This window comes from Podarcis vaucheri, assembly GCF_965113315.1.
Source record: "Podarcis vaucheri genome assembly, chromosome: 8".
NCBI lineage: Eukaryota > Metazoa > Chordata > Lepidosauria > Squamata > Lacertidae > Podarcis > Podarcis vaucheri.
The window spans coordinates 84,853,451-84,876,361 of NC_138766.1; the positions used below are offsets into that span (position 1 = coordinate 84,853,451).

The 22,911-nt window shown below is 48.8% G+C and overlaps 1 long non-coding RNA gene across 1 annotated transcript in view; it reads right to left on the bottom strand.

Moving 5' to 3' along the window:
- Positions 1-2,974: 2,974 nt before the first annotated feature.
- The window catches only part of LOC309539656, a 53,402-nt gene continuing 33,465 nt past the window's right edge, over positions 2,975-22,911 (bottom strand). The window contains exon 3 of the long non-coding RNA XR_014222919.1: positions 2,975-3,096. This is a non-coding gene — a long non-coding RNA (uncharacterized lncRNA). The remainder of the gene's footprint in view (positions 3,097-22,911) is intronic.

A 22,911-nucleotide genomic window follows, 5' to 3' on the forward strand; every position in this document is an offset into this window, starting at 1 on the left:
CTTGTGTTGGGCTGGGTTGGTCAGAAACCCAGAGGCTCACTCTCTGTGCTGAAACAAAAGCTAGCACTTTGGGGAGCCCGTCCCTAGAAACCTAATGGGGGGCAAGATTTTGAATTGCTACAGCTGTGAGCCTTTCTATCTTATTCCCAACCTCATTATATGTGTAAATAAAACCATAAATCATAAAAGACAGCACTGTCTCTAGTGACCAAGCACTGGTATGTACTAGCACCCTTGGAGACTGGGATGCATGTATTTTTTTTTATTCCTTCATTAATTATAATGTTAGAGATTGGGGGGGACCCCTTAAACCCTAGAAATTAATAAATGGTAGGTTTTTGATTACAGTGGTACCTCGGGTTACATATGTTTCAGGTTACATACGCTTCAGGTTACAGACTCCGCTAACCCAGAAATAATATCTCGGGTTAAGAACTTTGCTTCAGGATGAGATGCGCAGTAGCAACGGGAGGCCCCATTAGCTAAAGTGGTCTTCGGGTTAAAAACAGTTTCAGGTTAAGTACGGACCTCCGGAATGAATTAAGTACGTAACCAGAGGTACCACTGTATTTGGAGTATTGAAGGGAAGATTTCAGGCCAGTAGAAAAGATAGGCTAAGTTTCCGTTCCAAGCCAGGGCCTCACCTGGGTAAAAGATAAAAAGGTAAAGGACCCCTGGACTATTAAGTCGAGTCAAAGTTGACTCTGGGGTTGCGGCTCTCATCTCACTTTCAGGCCGAGGGAACCGGCGTTTGTCTGCAGACAGCTTTCTGGGTCATATGGTGAGCATGAATAAACCACTTCTGGTGCAGTGGCACACCGTTATGGAAACCAGAACACACAGAAACAGTGTTTACCTTCCCGCCGCAGCATTACTTATTTATCTACTTGCACTGGTGTGCTTTCGAACTGCTAGGTTGGCAGAAGCTGGGACAGAGCAGCAGGAGCTCACCACCATCACGGGGATTCAAAATGCCAACCTTCTGATCGGCAAGTCCTAGGCTCTGTGGTTTATCCCACAGCGCCACCATTATTATTATTATTATTATTATTATTATTATTATTATTATTCGGTTTACGAACTCCGCAAAAGCTACGGCAGTCTCTGCCATGTCTTCAATTCTTCAAAAGAACACAGATCCAGGGTGAGTGCCTGTGACCTCCTGGAATCTTGCTACTGGTCAGCAGAGAGTGGGGTGACCCCCAACTTTTGTAACAAGCGTAATCAGTTACAAAAACAAGCAGCGGAGTAGCCAGGTAAAAAAGAGAGGGCTGCTGTGCCTTACATAGGTGTGCAGAAGAGGTGAGATGTCAGTAGGGGCAGCTTTCAAACAAACCTTCAGCAGCTGACATTCCCTCTGTTACACAGCCGTTAAATATCCCTGCTCTCTTTTCCATCCTGTCACCTTAACAGCTGCCCAGACAGTCCCTTCATCACTTTGTAAAGTCTTATTCCCCACCCCCCAAATATGCTCCAATACCTGCCCTGAACTTCCAACCTCTCAGCAAATGAGGGAAGAGAATAATGCAAAGCCGAGAGATTATGCCAGGCCCTCCAGATGTTTTGGACTACAGTTCCCATCGTCCTTGACCACTGGTTCTGTTGGCTAGGGATCATGGGAGTTGTAGTCCCAAAGCATCTGGAGGGCCTAGGTTGCCTGTGCCTGGATTCTGCTATTTTCCCGCTTTGCTAGCACCAGTGACTCAGCAGACACGTTTCACTCACAGCGGTATTCTGCCCATAAACCACATGCAGTTAGGGCCCCTGGAAATGCGGCTTTTCTGTTTGATCACATGCCAGTGGTTTGAACAGCAGGGCCAAATAAATCACCTTTGCAGAAGAAAAGCTGAAAAGCTGGCTGCGCTAGGTCCAGGAAGGACCGATGTCTGAAGAGCAGCTCTTGGAAAGGACCATGTATCAAAGCAGCTTCATGGTAGCGCATATTCCTAGCATGCAAAAGGTCCCTGGGTCAATCTCTGACATCCCTAGGTAGGGCTGGGAACATCCCCATCTGGAACCTTGGAGAGCTGCTTCCGGTCACTGGCAGAGGAAGAGGAGTGCGGGGTAGCGCACCACCCCTGGCAGCACAATCCTGGTGGGGTGCCATTGTGGCTGGGCCCCCCCACGCGCTGGGTGCCATGCTCCCAGGATGCACACAATGCCCCTGCAGGCAGCACACCATGCCCCTGGAAGCACCACACCCCCCGGAAGCGCCATGCATGAAGCTCCGCCACTGCTTCCAGTCAGTGGAGACAGTATAGACCTAGATGGATTAATGGTCTGACTCAACAAATGGCACTTCCTGCATTCCTCTCTTCCTCCTAAAGGTAAAGGTAAAGGGACCCCTGACGATTAGGTCCAGTCGCAGATGATTCTGGGGTTGCGGCGCTCATCTCGTTTTACTGGCTGAGGAAGCCTGCGTACAGCTTCCGGGTCATGTGGCCAGCATGACTAAGCCGCTTCTGGCGAACCAGAGCAGCGCACGGAAATGCTGTTTACCTTCCCACCGGAGCGGTACCTATTTATCTACTTGCACTTCGTGCTTCCGAACTGCTCACCCCGTCGCAGGGATTCGAACCGCCAACCTTCTGATCAGCAAGCCCTAGGCTCTGTGGTTTAACCCACAGCACCACCCGCGTCCTATCTCTTTCTCCTACCTGCGGCTATTACATCAATAGAGGCACTCTTCCAGAGATGGTGTCTATGGTCCCAGCCAGGGCTATTTTTTTCAGGGGGAACTCACAGGAACTCAGTCTCCAGTGGGCACCATTGCCATTCTAAGAGAATGAGGGAGGTGTTCATGGTGAGTTCTGGCCCCTCTTTTTTCTACAAAAATAGCACTGAAGGCCCCCTTCAAACTGTGGGATCTACAGAACTACATGATTTAGAGAGGAGTTAATCTGGCCCTGACACACAGGAACAATTTTTTAAAAATATGTATTAGATAGGAACGATCTGAACATGCCCACAATGTCCTTTCTGATGGTGCCACCTGAAGGTTACGGGTGTTTACTTGTGCACTGCTGTGATAAACTAGAATCCTCATCTTGCCTGTTCTGAGGGATGACAGATGCTGCTCATTCTTTGATTTGAAGCCTGCAGAAGAGAAAATATGAGGGGACCTTTGCTCTCCCCATTAAACAAGAACCCTGAACTGACATGAGTGATGCAAGTGCCGTCAAAGTAGAAGGCTGACAGAAAATTCTGGTCTCTGCCTGAGACAGACCCAGAATGGTGGGCATCTATTCTGAAGCAGACTTGGCAGTGTTTGCCCTGCTGTTCTATGAGTCTTAACACATGTGCAATGATCTTCACTGCTAGCTGTGTCGTTGAGAGTGGATGGTCATTAAGATGGTGGACATTAAGATTGTCCCCACCTGAAGTCTTATGGATGCTGGAATTCAGAATGTTTGGGGGTGCTTTGATGGAAGTGTAGAATACAGCAGCGTTTCCCAACCTCATGCCCTCCAGATGTTTTGAATGACAGCTGTCACCAGCCCCAACCCACTTGCCAGATCTACTTCCCCAATCTTGCAACAGGGCCATATTGCACACTGATGAGACTGTGGTGATGGTGACCAGGAAATAACCTTTGCTTCTGGATAGCTCAGTTGGTTAGAGTGTAGTGCTGATGGCGCCATGGTTGCAGGTTTGATCCCCATATGGGACAGCTGCATATTCCTACATTGGACTAGATGCTCCTCAGGGTGTCTTCCAACTTTACAGGGCCTTCTTGGTAGTGGTGCCCGCCCTGTGGAACGCCCTCCTATTAGATGTCAAAGAAACAAACAAGTTTTGGAAGACATTTGACTTTTAGAAGACATCCGAAGGCAGCACTGTTTAGGGAAGCTGTTTAGGGAAGCCTGGCTTCAGCTGGGGAGGGCAGGATATAAATAAAATTTTATTATTTATTATTAATAATATTTTATGAATTATTGTATTTTAATATTTGGTGGAAGCCGCCCAGAGTGGCTGGAGAAACCCAGCCAGATGGGGGGGGGTAATAAATAATAAATTATTGTCATTAATATTACTAAGATTCTCTGATTCCCTGAAGTTGCACTCAGCTGAGCTGTTCCAGATGGAGAAAGAATTAGTGTGTCCAAGGGGCGATGTATTGGAAGAGAAGTCACCACTGCAAGGATTCCACACATTTTTCTTCCTGGTTACTCAGATCCAGCCTGACTTGCTGATGGCGGTTATAACAGAGTCTGACTGTGGTTGAATCTGAAGCAACCACTTCCAGAGGGATAAATTTGGCCTTGTTTTCTCTGAGGATGCTGACAAAATCCTTGAAACAGTGAAGGCTGGAACACTTTGCTAAGATCAATTGTCATCCCTGCTAGCCAAGGCCAGCTGAGCTGAGCAGCTTCATGAAGCGTGTGTTTGTGAGGGGGAGAGAATTCCTCATCACAAAAGGAAGGCGTTATTTCTAGGGATGCCTCAACACATTCCACAAGCACTGCACCAAGAAGATTTTGGCCATTACATGGCAGGACTGAGTCTCAAACAAAGATGTGCTCTTCCATGCCCACATTCCTGCATGGTCACACCCCTGTCTCAGAGACATCTATGGGGGCTTGGTCAAGTCCACAGAATGGAAAATCGCAGAATCCCCAAGGCTGGGCTCAGGGCAGCTAACAAGCAAGAATAAAAACAAGTTGAATGAATACAACTTAAAAACAAGATTAAAATACAACATTAAAATATTGAAACATTTAAATATTAAAATGCAGCCTCATCACAGGAGGAGAAAGGAAAAAGAAAGAGGGGGAGGGAATCAAATTGGCTCCAAGCCAAACGCCAGGCAAAACAACTCTGTCTTACAGGCCCTGCGGAAAGAAATCAGATCCTGCAGGGCCCTGGTCTCATGAGACAGAGCGTTCCACCAGGCCGGAGCCAGTGTTGAGAAGGCCCTGGCTCTGGTTGAAGCTAATGTAACTTCCTTAGGGCCTGGGACCACTATTTATGGACCTTGAGGCTCTCCGTGGGGCATACCAGGAGAGGCGGTCCCATAGGTACGAGGGTCCTAGGCCGTGAAGGGCTTTAAAGGTCAAAACCAGCACCTTAAATCTGACCCAGGAGCCAGTGCAGCTCCAAAACATGTTTCTCCTGTGTCGGCCTCTACAGCCACAGCAGGCGCTGTAACTCTCCAATGGTTTGACTTCATGCCTGAAGGTGCACTCCTTCATCGTCTCCCAAGACAGACGGATGCCAACAGCAAGAAACCAATGCCCCCCAAAGTAAGTGCCCCCCATTTGATTCCCTGCAGTTGGGATCAGATCAGTGTGTTGTATATGGATCAAGGTCTCTCCATTCCAGACTGAATTTGCACAAGAAGCAAAAGCATATTTCTGTTTCTGCTGGAAAATAAATCCCCATGTCCTTTGTGCATCAGATGCCCCAGCACTTGTTTCCAGATAGCACATCCTTGCATCACCGAGGTACCTGTTTGAACAGGACCTCGCTTGGATCTTTCAGCTCTGGTGTCTATACCATGAAAGATATTTCGCTTGTCTACCCATGTGACTACATGTGTGTGTCTCTGCATACACACACACAGAGAGAGAGAGAGAGAGAGAGAGAGAGAGAGAGAGAGAGAGAGAAACGGTAGCCGTGGGGGATATCTTTCATACTACCACATATCTGCTGCCTTGTTGTGCTGTTATTTGCCCAAAGGCACATGCCTTTCTGGTGTCATTACCGAGACTTCAGACTTCAGATTACCGTATCAAGTCTGCTGCATCTGCAATCCTTCTTCATCTCTGGTACGCGCACACTGAGATTGCAAAAGCCAATTCAGATTGCAGCAAACTGCTTAAAAGAGCCGTGAGCGTAATGATATTTATTTGCCACTGTTAAAATGTAAGAATAGACGTTCTGTATGCTGTGTTTCTATGCCCCATTTAGATTCATTGAATTGTGCAGTTGGAAGGGACCCTGAGGATCATCTAGTGCAGGGGTCAGCAATGTTTTGTGGCTTGGGCCGGTTCACGGTCCCACAGACGCCCCGGTGGGCCGGAGTGTGTGTGCGCGCATGCACTCATGCGCAAACGCTATTGCCGGCACTCCTTCTGGCCCGGAGGAGGCAGACACAGCTTCCCATTGGCTGCAGGAGCTTCCCCTAGAAAAATAGCAGTGTCCCAAACCATTAATTCAATTGGGCTTCTGCACACCAAACTTTGCAGAGGACCAGGGTGCAGTAAAACAATTTTTGAGCTGCGTACAGGGAACTGTCCAGTTAGTGCTGGTCCACGACAGGGCCTTTTCGGTGGTTGTTCCCTAGTTGTGAAGAGCCATCCCTAGTGATGTGTGCCTGTCTCCATTGTTACATTCAGGAGGAATTTGAAAACCTGTTTACACCAGGCATTGGGTGCCTGAAGCATACTGTTCCGGGCCACCTTGAGCTCATGGGATGGGAGTGTTTTTTTTATTATATTTATATATATATAAATATATATATATAAGACACCAAAACCTGCATTCCTGTACCCGTGAAAATCTACGAAAGCATATATATATATATATATATATATATATATATATATATATATAAATAAATAATTGGGTTTTCACAATTTATATAAACTCACACAATACACAATACAGACATACAAACACAAAGACAAACATATATAATTTCAAATCCTTAATTTCTTAACCACTTTCCCTGACTTCCCCACACCTCCCCTTCTTGCATCCCAGTTCCAATAGTTAACTCAGCAAGTTCTTATCTCCAACTTTTACCTTATTAATATTTTACTTAATTCGTCTTAATTATCCAAATTTAACTTATAGACCTCGATCAAACCACAATATTCATCATTTACGTCCTTTTCTAAGGTCGACCCAAGTTCCCTTCCACAAATTTCCCAATTTTTATATTAATTACAAAACAAAATATCAGAAAACAACATATAATTATACACCCTTTGGATTCCAAAACTCTCTCCCCCCCCTTCCCGGTTTCGATCCCCAAAAATATCCACCAGTCTATCAGTTCTCAGCCTGGATCCCTCACGTCCGAGGCCCTCAAATCTCTCAGTTCCTCTCTGCCGGTTTTGTTGGTAGTCCTTTATGTTGGACATCAAGTCTCGGAGAAGCTCTGTCCCAATGGGGTCTATATTTCTTCCAACCAGACCTCCATATTCAAAAGTGGAGCCCAAATCATGTTTCTTATTCCTTTTAAGTCCAAATGTCCCAAATGTCCCCAAACCTCCAACTTTCATCTTAATCAAATTTGTAATCTATAGGTCTTCCGATCTCCCCATAGGGAGATCTCTCCAATCTTCATTCTCAAATTCAAACCAAATTCTCATCCTCCAGGTCTTGTTTTCCTTGTAATCCATTTTTACAGGCCTCTGGTTGTCTTTTTTCATCTGCGACATTTCAGCTCTTCCTTCCCACTCCTCTAAATAAACACATATCTCTTCTTGTTCAGCTGCAAAATTTTCTTGAGTCAAGTCCTTGGCACAATCAACAAGGTTATTTGCTTTAGAATTCAAGGTCATAACATCTGTAGCCAGGGCTTCACTCTGATCTTGTAACTTTCCCAAGAGAAAAAACATACTATCCAACTCAGCCTGTATTTTTCCATCTCAGCCGTTGTAATGTCTCAGAACCCCCTCTAGAGGGATTCTAGTTACTGTATTCTTTCTCCAACAGTCAAGTTACTTTGTTTTTGTTTCTTCTTTATTTTCAACGACTTGAGGTCAAATGTATCAAAAATAAACAGCAGAAGTAACAAAAGGCAATTTTTTCTAACTTTGACAGCTGTCAAACTCTTTATGTCTCCTCAGCAGGCTCTCTCGCGGATTGCTCCCGGATCCCGGGGGGTTGCACATCAGCTCCTAAAAATCGATTCTTATCCTCCAGCAAAATACTTATAATGCCAAATCGTGAAATTAATAACTTTTGTCTCGCAAAGAGAGAAGTGGTCTCTCGACCTTAGTTATCCAATTCTTGCTTTAAACTGTCTACAGGACGGGGAGGGCGGACTTCCTTTTAACACCTCCCCCGATCGTGCTGAATTCAAAGAAAAAAGAGATTTTTAAGTCCAATTTCCATACTACTCACGGGTTGTTACTTTTACAGTCCAAATGTTCAAGGAAAGAAGTCAGCGCTCTCCGGCCATGGCTTGCGGCTTCACTCCGTAGAAGAAGCGGTCTACTCTCAGCACCACGCCACTCTCCGTCCCCCGCTCCGAAGCCTTTAAAAAGGCTTTTTCGCGGGTCGGGGGGGGCGCAAATGGTGCCCGCCGAGTCACCAAGTCCACAGGCTTCAGCGCCTGTGGTTTCTGAGGGTCCCCGCGTCGTCGCCGCGGCAGGACCCGTCTTCCACGGAGCCGATTCCCTCCGGAGCTCGGAGGGAATCCACCATTAACCTTTTCACGCTAACCCGGAAGTCCGATGGGAGTGTTTTTAATTCAAATTGTTTTTAGACTGTTTTAATCAGCTTCAGAATATTTTTGCTTTGTTTTTGCCTTTAAATTGTGTATCTTCAAATATCTCCAGGGCTGTCACGTGGAAGATGGAACAAGCTTGTTTTCTCCTACTCTGGAGGGTAGGACTCACACCAATGGCTCCAAGCTCCAAGCAAGGAGATTCTGACTAAACATCAGGAAGAACTTTCTGAAGGTAAGAGCAGATTGAAAGTGTAACAGGCTACCACAAGAGGTGTGCAACATAGCACATACTGTCCAAGGGGATGGTGACCTGGGGAGGGTTTTGGTACAGAAGAAAGCAGTGAGGAGGATGGGAAGAAAAAGATCCCCCCCAGTCTTCAGGTTGTTAGAACTCATTGAGTAGGGCTCTCCTGTCATGCCCTGTCCTATCTCCCTCCCCAAATTTAAAAGCTTGACGTGATCAGATACAGGATAGTGGAGGAACTGCTGGATAAACTGTCATGTACATTTAATCTCCTCCTATCACATATTCTGTCTGCTATGCACTGTGTTACACTTCTGAGACAGCTTCCCAACAGGAAAGTGTGGTAGCTCAGTGGTAGAGCATCTATTATGGATGTAGAGGGTTCAGTCACCAGTATCTCCAGGTAGGGATGAAATCCTGTCTGAAATCCCAGAGACTGGCTGCCAGTCAGAGTGCACAGTACTGAGCCAGATAAACCAATGGTCTGGCTCAGTATAAGGAAACTTCCTCCATTCCTTTTGACAAGGGTCAAAAGTTTCAACTCTTGGAGAGCTCTTTGGCTATCACAGTTAACAAAACTGAGGAGTTTTCTCCCACTTCCCTTTATTTTCTCAGTACAGTCAAAGCTCGGTTGTTGAACATAATCCGTTCCAGAAGACCGTTCGACTTCTGAAACGTTTGACAACTGAGGCACGGCTTCCAACTGGTTGCAAGAGCTTCTTGCACCCAAGTGGAAGCTGTGTCAGACATTCAGGTTCTGAAAAATGTTTAAAAAATGGAGCATTTTTGGCTTTCGGGAGCTGAAAGGTTCAAAAATGGAGTCATTCAAGAGGTTTGACTGTAATGAGGCAATTCAAGCAAAACTGGGCAGGTAAAAACCATGAATAAAGCAACACAGGTTTGATTGTTCTGCAATAAAAATAAAAGTTTTTACAGAGCAGTGGACTCTCCTTCCTTAAATGTTTTTAAGCAGAGACTGGAAGGCCATCTGTCATAGATACTTCAGTTGAGATTCCTGCATTGCAGGCGGTTGGACTAGATGACTCTGAGTTTCCCTTTCAGCTCTGCAATTCTATGATCTGTTTGCCACCCCGGGCTCCTTGGGGAGCAAGGGCGGGATACAAATTCGATAAATAAACAGCAGAGCAGAGAAAATCAGAGCCAGGTTATACGGCTCACTCCCTTTCAGTTTCCTAGACAGAGTCAAATGAGACATCTGAGTGGGACGAGAAAAGCAGGTGCTTCTCCTATCAAGTTTTCCAGGCCCTGGAGGAACAGAGGGAACATTTGCTATTTGCCTTATTAATCACAGAATGCTGCGTTGTTTTATGCCAAGACAGGAAAACACTAAATCTGCAGATGGAAGCAGAAAGGAAGTTGGCTGCAGTGAGAATTCTGATGGTATGGTTACATCTATTTCATTGGGGAGGGGGAAGTCCCACATTTCAGGGATGGAAAAAACCCCAAAACTGCTGACTCCAGGAACACAAGAACAAAATATCACCCTCGCCCATCTTCCTACTAATGCCAAAAGGATTAATGATGCCAATTCTCCCCCCCCCCTTTGGGGGGCTCTTTCGCCTTTTAGAGGTGTGTGACAAGTATCATAGAATCATAGAATCATAGAGTTGGAAGAGACCACAAGGGCCATCGAGTCCAACCCCCTGCCAAGCAGGAAACACCATCAGAGCACTCCTGACATATGGCTGTCAAGCCTCTGCTTAAAGACCTCCAAAGTAGGAGACTCTGTAAGTGGAGACTTCAGTAAGTGACTGAATTGTCTTCCTCCATTCCATCATAAGACCATCAAGAGAGAGGTATTCATTGCTTAGGTACTGCAGAGGGTTTGTGATGGATCTGCAATTGCTGCAAATCTTTGTCTGGAGACCATTGACCGCAAGAGCCTGTGGTTGGAACTTTTCCTGGTGTTGCCTTAGCTCTGCACCTTTACTCTGTCAGTTTTCAAATTGTGAGGGAGAAAGAACATTCTCCCACTCAACCTTTCTTTAAAAATAAGTTGCATTCAAGAAATTGGATCTTCAGGGAGAAGTATCTTTCGATAATATCATCTCTGAGTTGGCTGACAAGAAAGGTAGACAAAAGATGACAAGATAACTTCAAAAATATTCTGAATGTCATTTGTCATTGTGTGTAAAAATATTTCATTTAGTCATAAAATCCTAACATATGGCTTCCCTTCCTCTCCCACAACAAACACTCTGTGAGGTGAGTGAGGCTGAGAGACTTCAAAGAAGTGTGACTAGCCCAAGGTCACCCAGCAGCTGCATGTGGAGGAGCGGAGACGCGAACCTTGTCCCCCAGATTACGAATCTATCGCTCTTAACCACTACACCACACTGGTGTAGTGTCAGGCTGCTGCCAGCAACTCCAGTGTCAGGCTGCTGCCAGCAACTCCCACTGCCGATTGCCCAGGAACGTACAAAGAGAAGGACTGTTCTTACCATCCGCTTTTTATTTAGTGTTTACAGAGAGAGGCTATAAAGCCCAGCCTCTTGGATAATGACGTTGTCCTGAGTGAATCTCCACCCCTCCCCCGTCTCTTCCACTTCCTCATTTGTCGTTCTCGTTGTCTCCTCTAGGGGTGCTGCAATGTGCTCTCTGTCTTTGAGCTCTTTGCTCTCCTACTTTTAAGGCTCACCAGGTTCTGGGAGATGGAGGAATGCTTTCAAATGACAGTGCCGGCTGGTTGTTGTTCCAGCCCTCCCATGATTTCCCAGTTTCCCCCCCTCATTTGTCTCTGAGAGGCTACCTCCCTTAAATCCCTGTTGTAATTCTGAACTGTCTTCCTCTTCTCTGGAAGGGTCAGGCTGGGGAGTCAGTCCCCACCATTCCTCCTCTGCCCAGCCCCTGACAGCCAGATGCTTCTGGGAAGTTGAAATGCAAAACAGGGAGCTGGGTGGAGTCAAATGGCTTAACCTCTTTCCACTATCACTGTCACCATCCGGTTCACGGGCAATCGAAGTCCCGGCAGGTGATGACAGGACCGGGGGCATGATGGTGGGGTGGGAGCAGGAACAGGGGTCCAGCAGCCAGGAGTCAGGAAGCCAGGAGTCTGAGGGTCAGAGAGCCGGAAGTCAAGAAGCCAAGGGTCCGAGGATCAGGAAGCAAGGAGTCATAAAGTCAGGCGTCCAAGGATCAAGAAGCCAAGGTTCAAGGATCAGGAAGCAAGAAGCCAAACGTAGCAAAGCAGAAAGCGTGTTGCTGTGGCAAAAAGCCGAAGGCAGGTGCTGTGAGTTACCAATCAGCCTCACCTGTGAGGCCGCGCCTTGCCTCTCCAGAACAAACTCAGGAAGGCCCCAGTCCTGCAAAGTCCTATTGGTCACAGGGCCTGGCACACCTGACAATCACCTTGCCCAAACTTCTGTTTTGGCCTGGCTGGGGAGTGTCAGGGATGGTGATGATTGGTGGCAAGTGGCAAGATGGAATTCTAGGAGCATAATCTGCAGATATGAGTCTGTGTGTACACATACACACAATGAGTATTTTAAAAGAGGTCACGTGGAACATGTGTACTCTGTATCCACAGGGCCTCTTTTAAACGACTCACCCTATATATTGCATTTAATTTAATTTAATTTAATTTAATTTAATTTAATTTAATTTAATTTATTGCAATTATACCCCACTGTTTTCCTCCAAGGTTCTCCCACTCTTCATTTAATAGCCACTACAATCCCAGCTCAGGGTCACCCATAGCCAAGTGGAGATGTGGAGCCTGGTCTCCCAGGTGGCTCAGACAGGGGAAGAACCAAGTGGCCTCTCTCTGTACACCCTTCCAAGGCCAATTTTAAAATTAAAAGGAACAGGAAGGGGACCCATCGCAGAATTTGCAGCTAGAGCCTGTGAATGTGACCCGCAGAGCCTCTCCTCATTATTTGTTGCATTCCAGCCAACACTGTGGCTTAGAGATTGCAAGTTTCTGCTGGAGAAATCATTTATTCCATATATACACAAGTGGAGAATTCCAGATCGCTTGTACTTCATCTTTGCAAGCTCTTTGGACTTGCCAGCAATCAGTCACTTCAAATGCTTCCAAAGCTCACTCGGCAATTAATTGCCAAGAGTTGATCAGGCTTGAAAGTGATTGTGCCCAGAGAAAAATGAATGGGATGGAAAATGCACTTAATTACAACTGTCAGCGTCAGAACAGAGACTGACAGCCCACCTTCTCCGCAGGGATAGCGGTTACAGCTCTTGAGCATCATCTGCATGTAAGAAGTAGGATTGAGGCTGTTTCAAAGAAGCCTACCAAACACCAAGCACTGCCACCCCTCCACATGAAGCTATGGATGATCATGACAGTGTAGTTTGGGGATTTTGCACATTTCCCAAAGAATGTGCATAATCAGCAGTGGATGCCAGAGAATGTGAATTGATCACAGAGTTCTCATACATGCAAAACATCTGTGAAAATGCCACCAAAATGGCTGCGGTTAGATCTCACACAACTCCCGTTTTGAAACAGCTGCACTGGTTGCCATGTTGTTTCTTGGCACAAATCAATGTTTAACACCCTAAATGGCTCAGGTCCCAAATAACTTCCCTACAGAAAGACTGGCAGAGGGGGCCCTCTTAGTTGGCACCTCCCTCTTACAGCTTTCACGAATGTTGAAGACACAGGCTGGACACCACTACTGAGAAAGCTCTCTGCCTGTTTGCCTGTAACCTCACTTCTCTCAATGTGGGAACCACCAGAAGGCCTTCAGAGGCTGACCTTGTCAGGAGTTCAGCCTACACTCGAGTAGGACTCTGGCAGAGACACATGCCCGACTGGCATGTTTTCCCCCTCCTGGTCTTTCGTTCGGGAGCTTCAAAAGCTTTTTTCAGCCCAAACATCACAGCAACCGATGCCAGACATCGGCACACTTAGCGATCTGCAGAATCTTTGCAGCTTGCATAACAGACCTCAGCAACTCAGCATTTTGGCTAATCTACTTTATTTACATATAAACACACACGGAGCACTGCGACATGGCTCCCTCTCTCTCTAGCATCAGACAGCAAAGAGAAAAAGTACAAAGGACAATAGTCCCACTTCATGGAACACAGTAACGCAAACATCCTGTCTCCGTCACTTCCGACTCTGTGGAGTCAAAACATATACCATCATGTGAAAGACAAAAACCCCATGATGGCAATCATGGAGCAGGAATTCTAACAGGCCTCAGTGTCCAGGCTGACCAATGGGGCTCCTTCAGGTATACAGGGCTGAGGCCCTTTGGAGCTTTAAAAATCAGGGGCGTAGCTAGCCGCTCCAGCAGCCGGATTGGCAGGGATGGGGCGAGCTGCCCACAGGGGCACCACAGTGATTCACAGCAATTCGCCCGGGGGTGGCTGCATGGCAAGCTGCCCATGGAGTATGCCTGGCAGACAAGCCCCAGGCTGCCATTTCAGGCAGCGCAGGGCCCAAGCCACCGTGTCACTCCCAGGAAAGAGGCATGGCTCAGGTGAGCTGCAGGCCAGGCCCTGCAGTAAGTGCCACCGCCCATGGTATGCTATTTTGACACCCCCTCAGGGATGACACCTGGGTCGGACCACCCCCCCTCACCCCCCTTCCTATGCCCCTGTTAAAAGGCAGCACCAACACTTTGAATTGTGTCCCAAAATGTACTGGGAGCCAACGTCCAGTGGTGCACCGCAAGACGAATGCCTCGCAAGACGGAAAACCCGCTAGATGAAAGGGTTTTCCGTTTTTGAGCTGCTTCGCAAGACGATTTACCCTATGGGCTTGCTTTGCAAGATGAAAACGTCTTGCAAGTGTTCTGATTTCCCCCCGCTTCCCCCCTTTTTCTAAGCTGCTAAGACGCTAATAGCCTTTTAGCCGCTAATCCGCTATTCCTTTAATAGCCGCTAAGCCTTTAATAGCCGCTAAGCCTTTAATAGCCCCTAACCGCTAATAGCGCTAATCCGCTAATAGGGTTGCTTTGCAAGACGAAAAAAAACGCTAGACGAAGAGACTCGAGGAACGGATTAATTTCGTCTTGAGAGGCACAACTGTAGATCGTTTAGGACGGTGTTATATGGTCCCAGTGGCCGCTCCCTGTCACCAATCTAGCTTCTGCATTCTGGATTAATTGCAGTTTCCGGGTCACCTTCAAAGGTAGCCCCACATAGAGCGCATTGCAGTAGTCTAAGAGGGAGATAACCAGAGCATGCACCACTCTGGCGAGACAGTTTGTGGGCAGGTAGGGTCTCAGCCAGCATATCAGATGGAGCTGCTAGACAGCTGCCTTGGATGCAGAATTAACCTGTGCCTCCACGGACAGCTGTGAGTCCAAAATGACCCCCAGGCTGTGCACCTGCCTTAGAAGCTCATTCCGACTGGCAACGCAGCACTGCTGTCACGCAGGAGAAAAAGCTTTGCTAATCACCTGAAGCTTCCCCGCTTAGATGTCTCCACACTGCTGTTTATGGTGCACCATGAGGACGCGAGCTGCTCGGCGTTTTTCTGGAGGCTGTTGCTTAATCACATCGCTGCTTCAGGGCAGGGTGAAAAGGTGAAACCCCGGAAGAACTGGGACACTGTTTTTCTCATACCTTTTGGGGGGAATTTACTATCTAATGCTAACAGATCTAGGTCACCCCCCCTTTCCCGGCCGCCACTCCATTCTCCATTCCTGGATCATCTTTGTTTTCAGAATCCTGGGGGTTTACTTGAAAGGTCTTTGCTCGCTTTTATCTATAAAGGGATGTGCATCCAAATCGGAGCATCTCCACACAGTGGATGGCATAGAGTGTTGCAAGAAGCCTTTTGTCTCATCTCCCTTCCCTGTGCCCTGGGAAGAAGAGACGAGCCCCCCGATCAAACACACTGGCATAAACATCAAAACCCACTACATGATAGGATGATGACAGCAGCTCCATCCTCACCTGTCTCCGACTGCCACCATCAGCTATCATCCCATCAGAAGTTGCGGAGCAAGGCACTTTCCCCTCGGAGGAGTTGTCAGCCCACATCCCGGACTCTAAGAACTCCGGGTTTGATCAAAGGCAGAAGCTGAGTTTGCATTGCTATCCAGCGCCTTGCAAGAAATGGAGCCCCACCCCACCCCCATGGCGTGACAACTACCTGAAAAGCTTACGTCTGCCCCTTTAAATGTATGATCTTCTCCCTGCAATCTTGCAGAACGGCGTGCAATTTTATGTTGCTTCACCTTTCTGCTGCTGATGATCATGTCAGGGGCAAAATATAGTGGTACCTCAGGTTACAGATGCTTCAGGTTACAGACTCCGCTAACCCAGAAATAGTAACTCAGCGGCAGCAGGAGGCCCCATTAGCTAAAGTGGTACATCAGGTTAAGAACAGTTTCAGGTTAAGAACGGACCTCCAGAACGAATTAAGTTCTTAATCCGAGGTACCACTGTATTGGAATCATAGAATCATAGAGTTGGAAGAGACCACAAGGGCCATCTAGTCCAACCCCCTGCCAAGCAGGAAACACCATCAGAGCACTCCTGACATATGGTTGTCAAGCCTCTGCTTAAAGACCTCCAAAGTAGGAGACTCCACCACACTCCTTGGCAGCAAATTCCACTGTCGAACAGCTCTCACTGTCAGGAAGTTCTTCCTAATGTTTAGGTGGAATCTTCTTTCTTGTAGTTTGGATCCATTGCTCCGTGTCCGCTTCTCTGGAGCAGCAGAAAACAACCTTTCTCCCTCCTTAAGCAGGGCATGGAAATGCTACTCTCCCAAAGCCAGAAAACCCAGCTTAATGTTCTCTCAACCCTCCACCCTCAGCTTCTGAAGTTTTAGCATGCATTCATTGCATCCTTTCCTGTCTACCTTTGCAGCTCCAAGGACTAGAAAACTGTTTACAGTGGTACCTCGGGTTACATACGCTTCAGGTTACATACGCTTCAGGTTACAGACTCCGCTAATCCAGAAATAGTACCTTGGGTTAAGAACTTTGCTTCAGGATAAGAACAGAAATCATGTGGTGGCAGTGGGAGGCCCCATTAGCTAAAGTGGTGCTTCAAGTTAAGAACAGTTTCAGGTTAAGAACGGACCTCCAGAACGAATTAATACTTAACCCAAGGTACCACTGTACTTGTTTATAAAAAGAGGGAGAAGGGCGGGGGGGGGGGAGAGAGATTCTCAGAATACAGACTAATAATATCAAATGCCAGTGTTACAATAAGATCCTGTGAAGTTAATGAACATAACTACTGCTCAGTCGGCAGAGCGTGAGACCCTTAATCTCAAGGCTGTGGGTTCAAGCCCCGCATTCGGCAAAAAGATTCCTGCATTTCAGGGGGTTGGACTAGATGACCCTCAGGGTCCCTTCCAACTCTACAATTCTGTGGTTCTGTTTCAGATTCATTAACTTTGTTGGGTCTACTCTGAGTAAGACTAGCATCAGCTGCAACCTATGGAACTGTATGCCCATTACCAAACTCTGCATTTGCAAACCTCAGAGGCACAGAGCATGTGCAGACTGCACTGGGTTGTCTTTTGGGGGAGTTGGCGTCTTGTGATAGTTACATGAAATTTCTCAAAACCTCAAATGCTCAAAATGTAGCCTTTGGTTGTAATTAGAATCCTGAGCCAGGCTCCAGTTCAGTGCATGTATCTGTGTCGTAAAGGTAAAGGTAAAGGGACCGCTGACCGTTAGGTCCAGTTGTGGTCGACTCTGGGGTTGCGACGCTCATCTCGCTTTATTGGCCGAGGGAGCCGGCGTACAGCTTCCGGGTCATGTGGCCAGCATGACTGAGTCGCTTCTGGCGAACCAGAGCAGCGCATGGAAACACCGTTTACCTTCCCGCCACTTTGACGTGCTTTTGAACTGCTAGGTTGGCAGGAGCAGGGAACGAGCAACGGGAGCTCACCCCGTCGCGGGGATTCGGACCGCCAACCTTCTGATCGGCAAGTCCTAGGCTCTGTGGTTTAACCCACAGCGCCATCCGCGTCCCACGTGTTGTAGAGAGGGGGTCTTAAATTAAGATGAATTGCCTCCCCAGAGGCTAACAAGACCTTTGCAGAACATCCCCACACTCGAGTCCTTAACTTTCCAAGACTACGCCATTGTCTTGAAACTAGAATTTTATTCAGGAAAGCCTCTCTGTTTTCATATAGACCACGATGACAAATCTTTTGTGCAAAGCATTTTTCCGAGACCCGCATTCCACTTTATAAAACTAAAAAGTTGACAAATTGCCTTCCTCTTCAAGCCAAGCACTGAGTGGGATTCTTCTGGCTGATATATTGCTCAGCCCCATTGAAGAAACTTTGCATCTTGATCCTGGGCTCGTTATAACTTCCTAAATGTAAGGTAACAATTTGCCAGGTATTCCAAATCATCTGCAAAGATGACATTGTACCCATCTTAGCTGCTTCCTTGACTCTTTGTTTATTACCTGGCCCTGGCTTAAAAGCTCGAGGCTGTATAAAAATGTCACGGCTACTTAATTCTAAGGCTGCTATGATAAGATAAATTGACTGCTTTTATATTAAAATGCATCATGTCACTTTACAAAGAGAGGGTGTAAACACTCTCTTTAAGAAGGCTGGAGAAATCTCTCCGTGTTTAACTTTACCACAACCTTATAGGCTGCTGAATTGGTAGAACTGTGCACTTTCTTTAAAAATCCACTAGGCACTCAAGAACAGATCCATTTCCCTACTAAAAAGGTCAGATTGTATCTCAATCGATATTATAGATCTTTTAAAGAATCACCACTTTCTGGTTTTGCCCAAACAAATAAACAAGCAAGCAAACTCCACATTAGGAGTCATGTTAGGTTATTCTTCAGTTGCTTTTAAAAGTGTAGAAATGCTGCCCTAGATCATATTGGGAAAAGCAAAATGTGGGGTAGAGCCATTCCTAATAGCTCTCAGTGGAAGACTTGGGTTGCTGCAGCTTGGAGCTTTTTCAACCTGACATAGTTTTGTTCATTTAATGTGAAAGTCAAGAATAAGAATCCATACCCTCCAACATTCCTCTGCTGAAAATTGTGATGTATATCTGTTGGTGCTACGCTCTCATGAATGCTAACTCTCACTAATGTATGGCACCACTGCAAACACCAGCTCATCTCCTTCTGGCAGCGCTACAGGGAGGGAATGGGACATTCTGGGATCAAATCAGATGGCTTCTGTAATTCCGGGATAGCGTGTTCTCCTTTATGGAGAGCACGGGTTGCGGTGGGGGCCGACAAGACACTCCAAAGATTGAGATTTTGAGGCGGGCTAATTGATCTTTGGCCATTGTTGTGATTGGGCTTCCCTTGTTGTTGGGATGAAGTTAATGTTGCCATTTTGTGATTGACTGCCAGAAATGTTAAAACTCTCTGCACGAAGCGTAGAGCTTCCTCTTTTCGCTCCATGGATCGGATTGCCTGTCCCCCCCTATATTTAGGGCTGTTCACGTTGACCTTGCTATGCCTGTCATGGGGTCGTCTGCTCTTGGGGCAGGGGCCCGGTAGGAATTTTGTCCACTTGGCTGATTGGCTGGTGCCATTTGGTTTTTGCCTACTGCGTAGCAAACCATCACAACTTGTAAGGTTGCAGTTAGGCATTGGTTTTTGGTTTGGTTGGTTGAGGGGCATGGATTGGCTGTGCCTGCCCCTCTAATGCTGCTGCTGCAAGGGATTCCGTTAAAGGAATACAGGGGCTCACTATTGCTTTTGTCCGAACCCTGTCAAGGGGCTAGGGCCACGCAAGAGTCCCTGGTTGCATTTGGGGAGGGCTGAGGGCAGGTTCCCTGCTCCGTTGCTATCCCCAAAATGTATTCCCCTTTTCTGACTTTCGCAGCCTTGTGAAATTGACCGGGGGCAGATAGTTGCAACCAATGCCTAAGCAACCACTCACATGTTTGTATTTTAACAAAGTTGTGGCCAAAATGATGCCAAAAACCTTAAACAAAAATTCTGTGTGATGTGCTGTCAGAGCTGCCACCCAGTCCCAGCTCACATAGGACCAAGTCCACCAGCGTTCACTTTATAAGAGTCTTTATTAAGTTACAGGTTTCATTTCCGAACTGCAGCGTGCAGCTCTACACCTTCTGCCCTAGGTCGGCGAAGACCCGTCTGAGTCCCCGCCTCTTGCACACCAGCTTAATACCCTAGCCTTGCTCCACCTCCTTCGCCTCTCCCTACGTCTCTGGGTCCTTCTGCCCCCCTGGGCCTCCTCCCTTCTACTCTCCTCTGACGCTGACCCCCCTGATCCTTCTGCCTCCTTGCGGCGGGCTTTGGGACCTGGCTCACTCTCCGGGCTGCTTACTGCTCCAGCTTCCGCTGCATTTGAACTTGGCGCGCGCGCCCAACTCTCTACTTTCCTCTTAACCGTTGCCTCGCTCTCTGAGGAGGGCGTGACCACCCCTGACTCGTGCCCTCCCTCCTGCTGACAGCCTCCGGAACCCGATGCCTGGCTACCTTCCTCCCTGCTGCTCTCAGTCTTGAGCGTGGGTCCCGACTTCCAGCTGCTGCCGCCCTCAGTTATGAGCGTGGGTCCCGACTTCCAGCTGCTACTCTCTGAATCTCCTCTGTTCCCTTCCTCCTGGGGTGTCCCCCCGGAACCCCCCCTTGCTCTGCTCACTGGGGCTCCCTTTTGGGAGTCCTCTGACTCACTGCTTAGGCTTGGAGATCTCGGGTCGTCATCATCACTCATTTTCCCTTCGGATTCCTCCCCCTCGCTCTCTGCTTCCTCCCTTCTCTGCGTCTCTGCTCCTGAACCCCTGACATCCATCCCCCCCTCGAAGCCCCCCCTTCCCCCCTCCCCGCTTTCAGGTGTGGGTGCTGGGTGCTCCATCATCACGGGAGGGAATGCCGGATACAGTTCGCTCCCCGTGGTTGGCCGCCAACTGAAGACCTCCGAGTCTTCCTCCTCGCGGTCGCCGACGTTGACCTGTTCCGCTTCCATCTCTGTACCGCCGTGCTCGAACCCAAGGTCCTCCCCGAACACGTCCATGTCAGTCTCTGCGTCGGTCGCTCGACCTGGCATCTCCAGCCACTTCCGGCGCCATTGCTCCTCCGGTCGATCGTCCCACCAATACGAGGTGTCTGACGCCGAACCCGCCGGCGATCCTTCTGGGGAACGGGTGCTCAGTGCGGGTTCCCCGTCCGAGTCGAAGCCATGGAACGTGCTGGAAGAAAGTGTGGGCGTGAACAGCCAGTCGTCGAAGAAGCTCGCTGGCATGGGTCTGTGTGGGAAAAGGGCATGAAACTCGTCCTTGAGCAGGGGTTCCTCCAAAGCGTAGTCTGGCACCCAGCTATTGGCGCTGGCCCGGGTGCCCTCTCTGGCTAGGAGGTATTCGACTCCCTCTTCCCCCCATCTGGAGTCCAAAATCTCCGTGACCTCGTTGATGGGGTCTTGCTGCGTCACCCCTCGCGTCTCCGTCCGCTCCCGGAACGGACTCGGTGCCGTCCCTGGCTCCTGGAATCTGTGAGGTGCCTTGTAGGGAGTGAGCACCGACCTGTGGAACACCGGATGCATTCTGGAACCCTCCGGCAGCGCCAGTCGGAAGGCTACCGGGTTGATCTGTGCTTCGACTTGGTACGGACCAATTTGCTTGTGCCCCAACTTCTTCTTGGCTAGTGACCTGGTCGGCACTGCGTGGGCTGCCAACCAGACCCAGTCTCCCACTTGGATCTCTTCGCCAACCCGCCTGTGCTTGTCAGCTTGCACCTTGTAGGCGTGCTTAGCTAGCTCCAGCTGCCGTCTGAGTTGATCGTGTACCGCCTGCAACTCTGACGCGAACGCGTCCGCCGTCTGTGGTTCTCCGTCCCCCACTCTCTCCCGTCCCGGGAAGGTTCTGGGATTCCTCCCATTGTTGGCGAAGAACGGCGTCACCCCTGTGGACACGTGCTTCGTGTTGTTGTAAGCGAACTCGGCGAGCGGCAGGTAATCCACCCAGGTCGCAGGTTGTTGATTGGCATAGCATCTCAGGTACTGCTGCATGATGGCATTGACCCTCTCTGCTTGCCCGTTGGTCTGCGGGTGTCTTGCTGATGCCAGATCGACCTTGACATTTAGAAAACTCATCAGCTTCTGCCAGAAATTCGAGACGAACTGGCGCCCGCGGTCGGACAGGATAGACCGCAGCAGACCATGCACTTTGAACACGTGATCTATGAACAGTTTGGCGGTTTGTTCCGCCGTGGCCACCTTCGCACACGGAATGAAATGTGCCATCTTGGTGAACAAGTCCACCACCACTAGTACAGCTGTCTTGCCTCTCGAGCTGGGTAGATCCGTAACAAAGTCCAGGGCCACCCTCTCCCACGGTTCAAACGGCGTTTGCAGCGGTTCCAGCAGTCCCGCCGGTGGTTTGTGCACCGGTTTGGCCCTCTGGCAGGTGTCGCACCTCGCAACGTAGTCCGCGACTTCCCCTCTCAGTCTGGGCCACCAAAAGTCCCTTGCGACTAATTCCACCGTTTTTTCCGTGCCAAAGTGCCCGGCCGTGGGTGCGTCGTGCAGCTGCTGCAGTACCCTGGCGCGAAGTTCGTCTCCCGGCACGTAGATGGCCCCTTTACGTAAGAGCAAGCCGTCTCGTATCTGGAACTCGTCGCCCCTCGCCGTGCCCTTGTGCACCTCTGCCATCTTCGCCTGCGCGAAGGAGTCGTCCTGCAACGCCCGCCGCACCGCATCCAGGTCTACTGTGGCTGAAGCGCACGCCCACGCTGTTGGCGCGAAGATGTGCATGGCTGCCGCTGGCGTCGCCTCCTCGAGGTATTGCGGTTTGCGGGACAGTGCATCCGCCATGACGTTGGTGTCGCCTGGGACGTACTCTATTCGGAAATTGAAGTTAGCAAAGAACTCCGCCCAACGTATCTGCCTCTGGTTCAGGAACTGAGCCGTGCGCCAGTGCTCCAGATTCTTGTGATCCGTGCAGACCTGCACCGTGTGCTTGGCGCCGATCAGGAAGTGCCTCCACGCCTTGAAAGCTGCATGAATGGCCAGCAACTCCCTGTCCCAGATGGTGTAGTTCTGCTCCGACTTGCTGAGCTTTCTGGAGTAGAACGCTCCCGGCCTCCAGACCCCCTGTGGGTCCCTTTGCAGCAGGACAGCTCCCACTGCTCTATCGGACGCGTCTGTCTCTACCCGCATCGGTCTGCTGGGGTCGATATGCAGCAGTTGCTCTTCCGACGCGAAGAGACGCTTGAGTGCCTGAAAGGACTGCTCCGCCTGCTCCGTCCAGATGAATTTCTTTTTCTTGGAGCTTAGCGTGTCCGTAATGGCCGCCGTCTGCATCGCGAACCCCTTGATAAACTTGCGATAGAAGTTGGCGAAGCCGACAAACCGCTG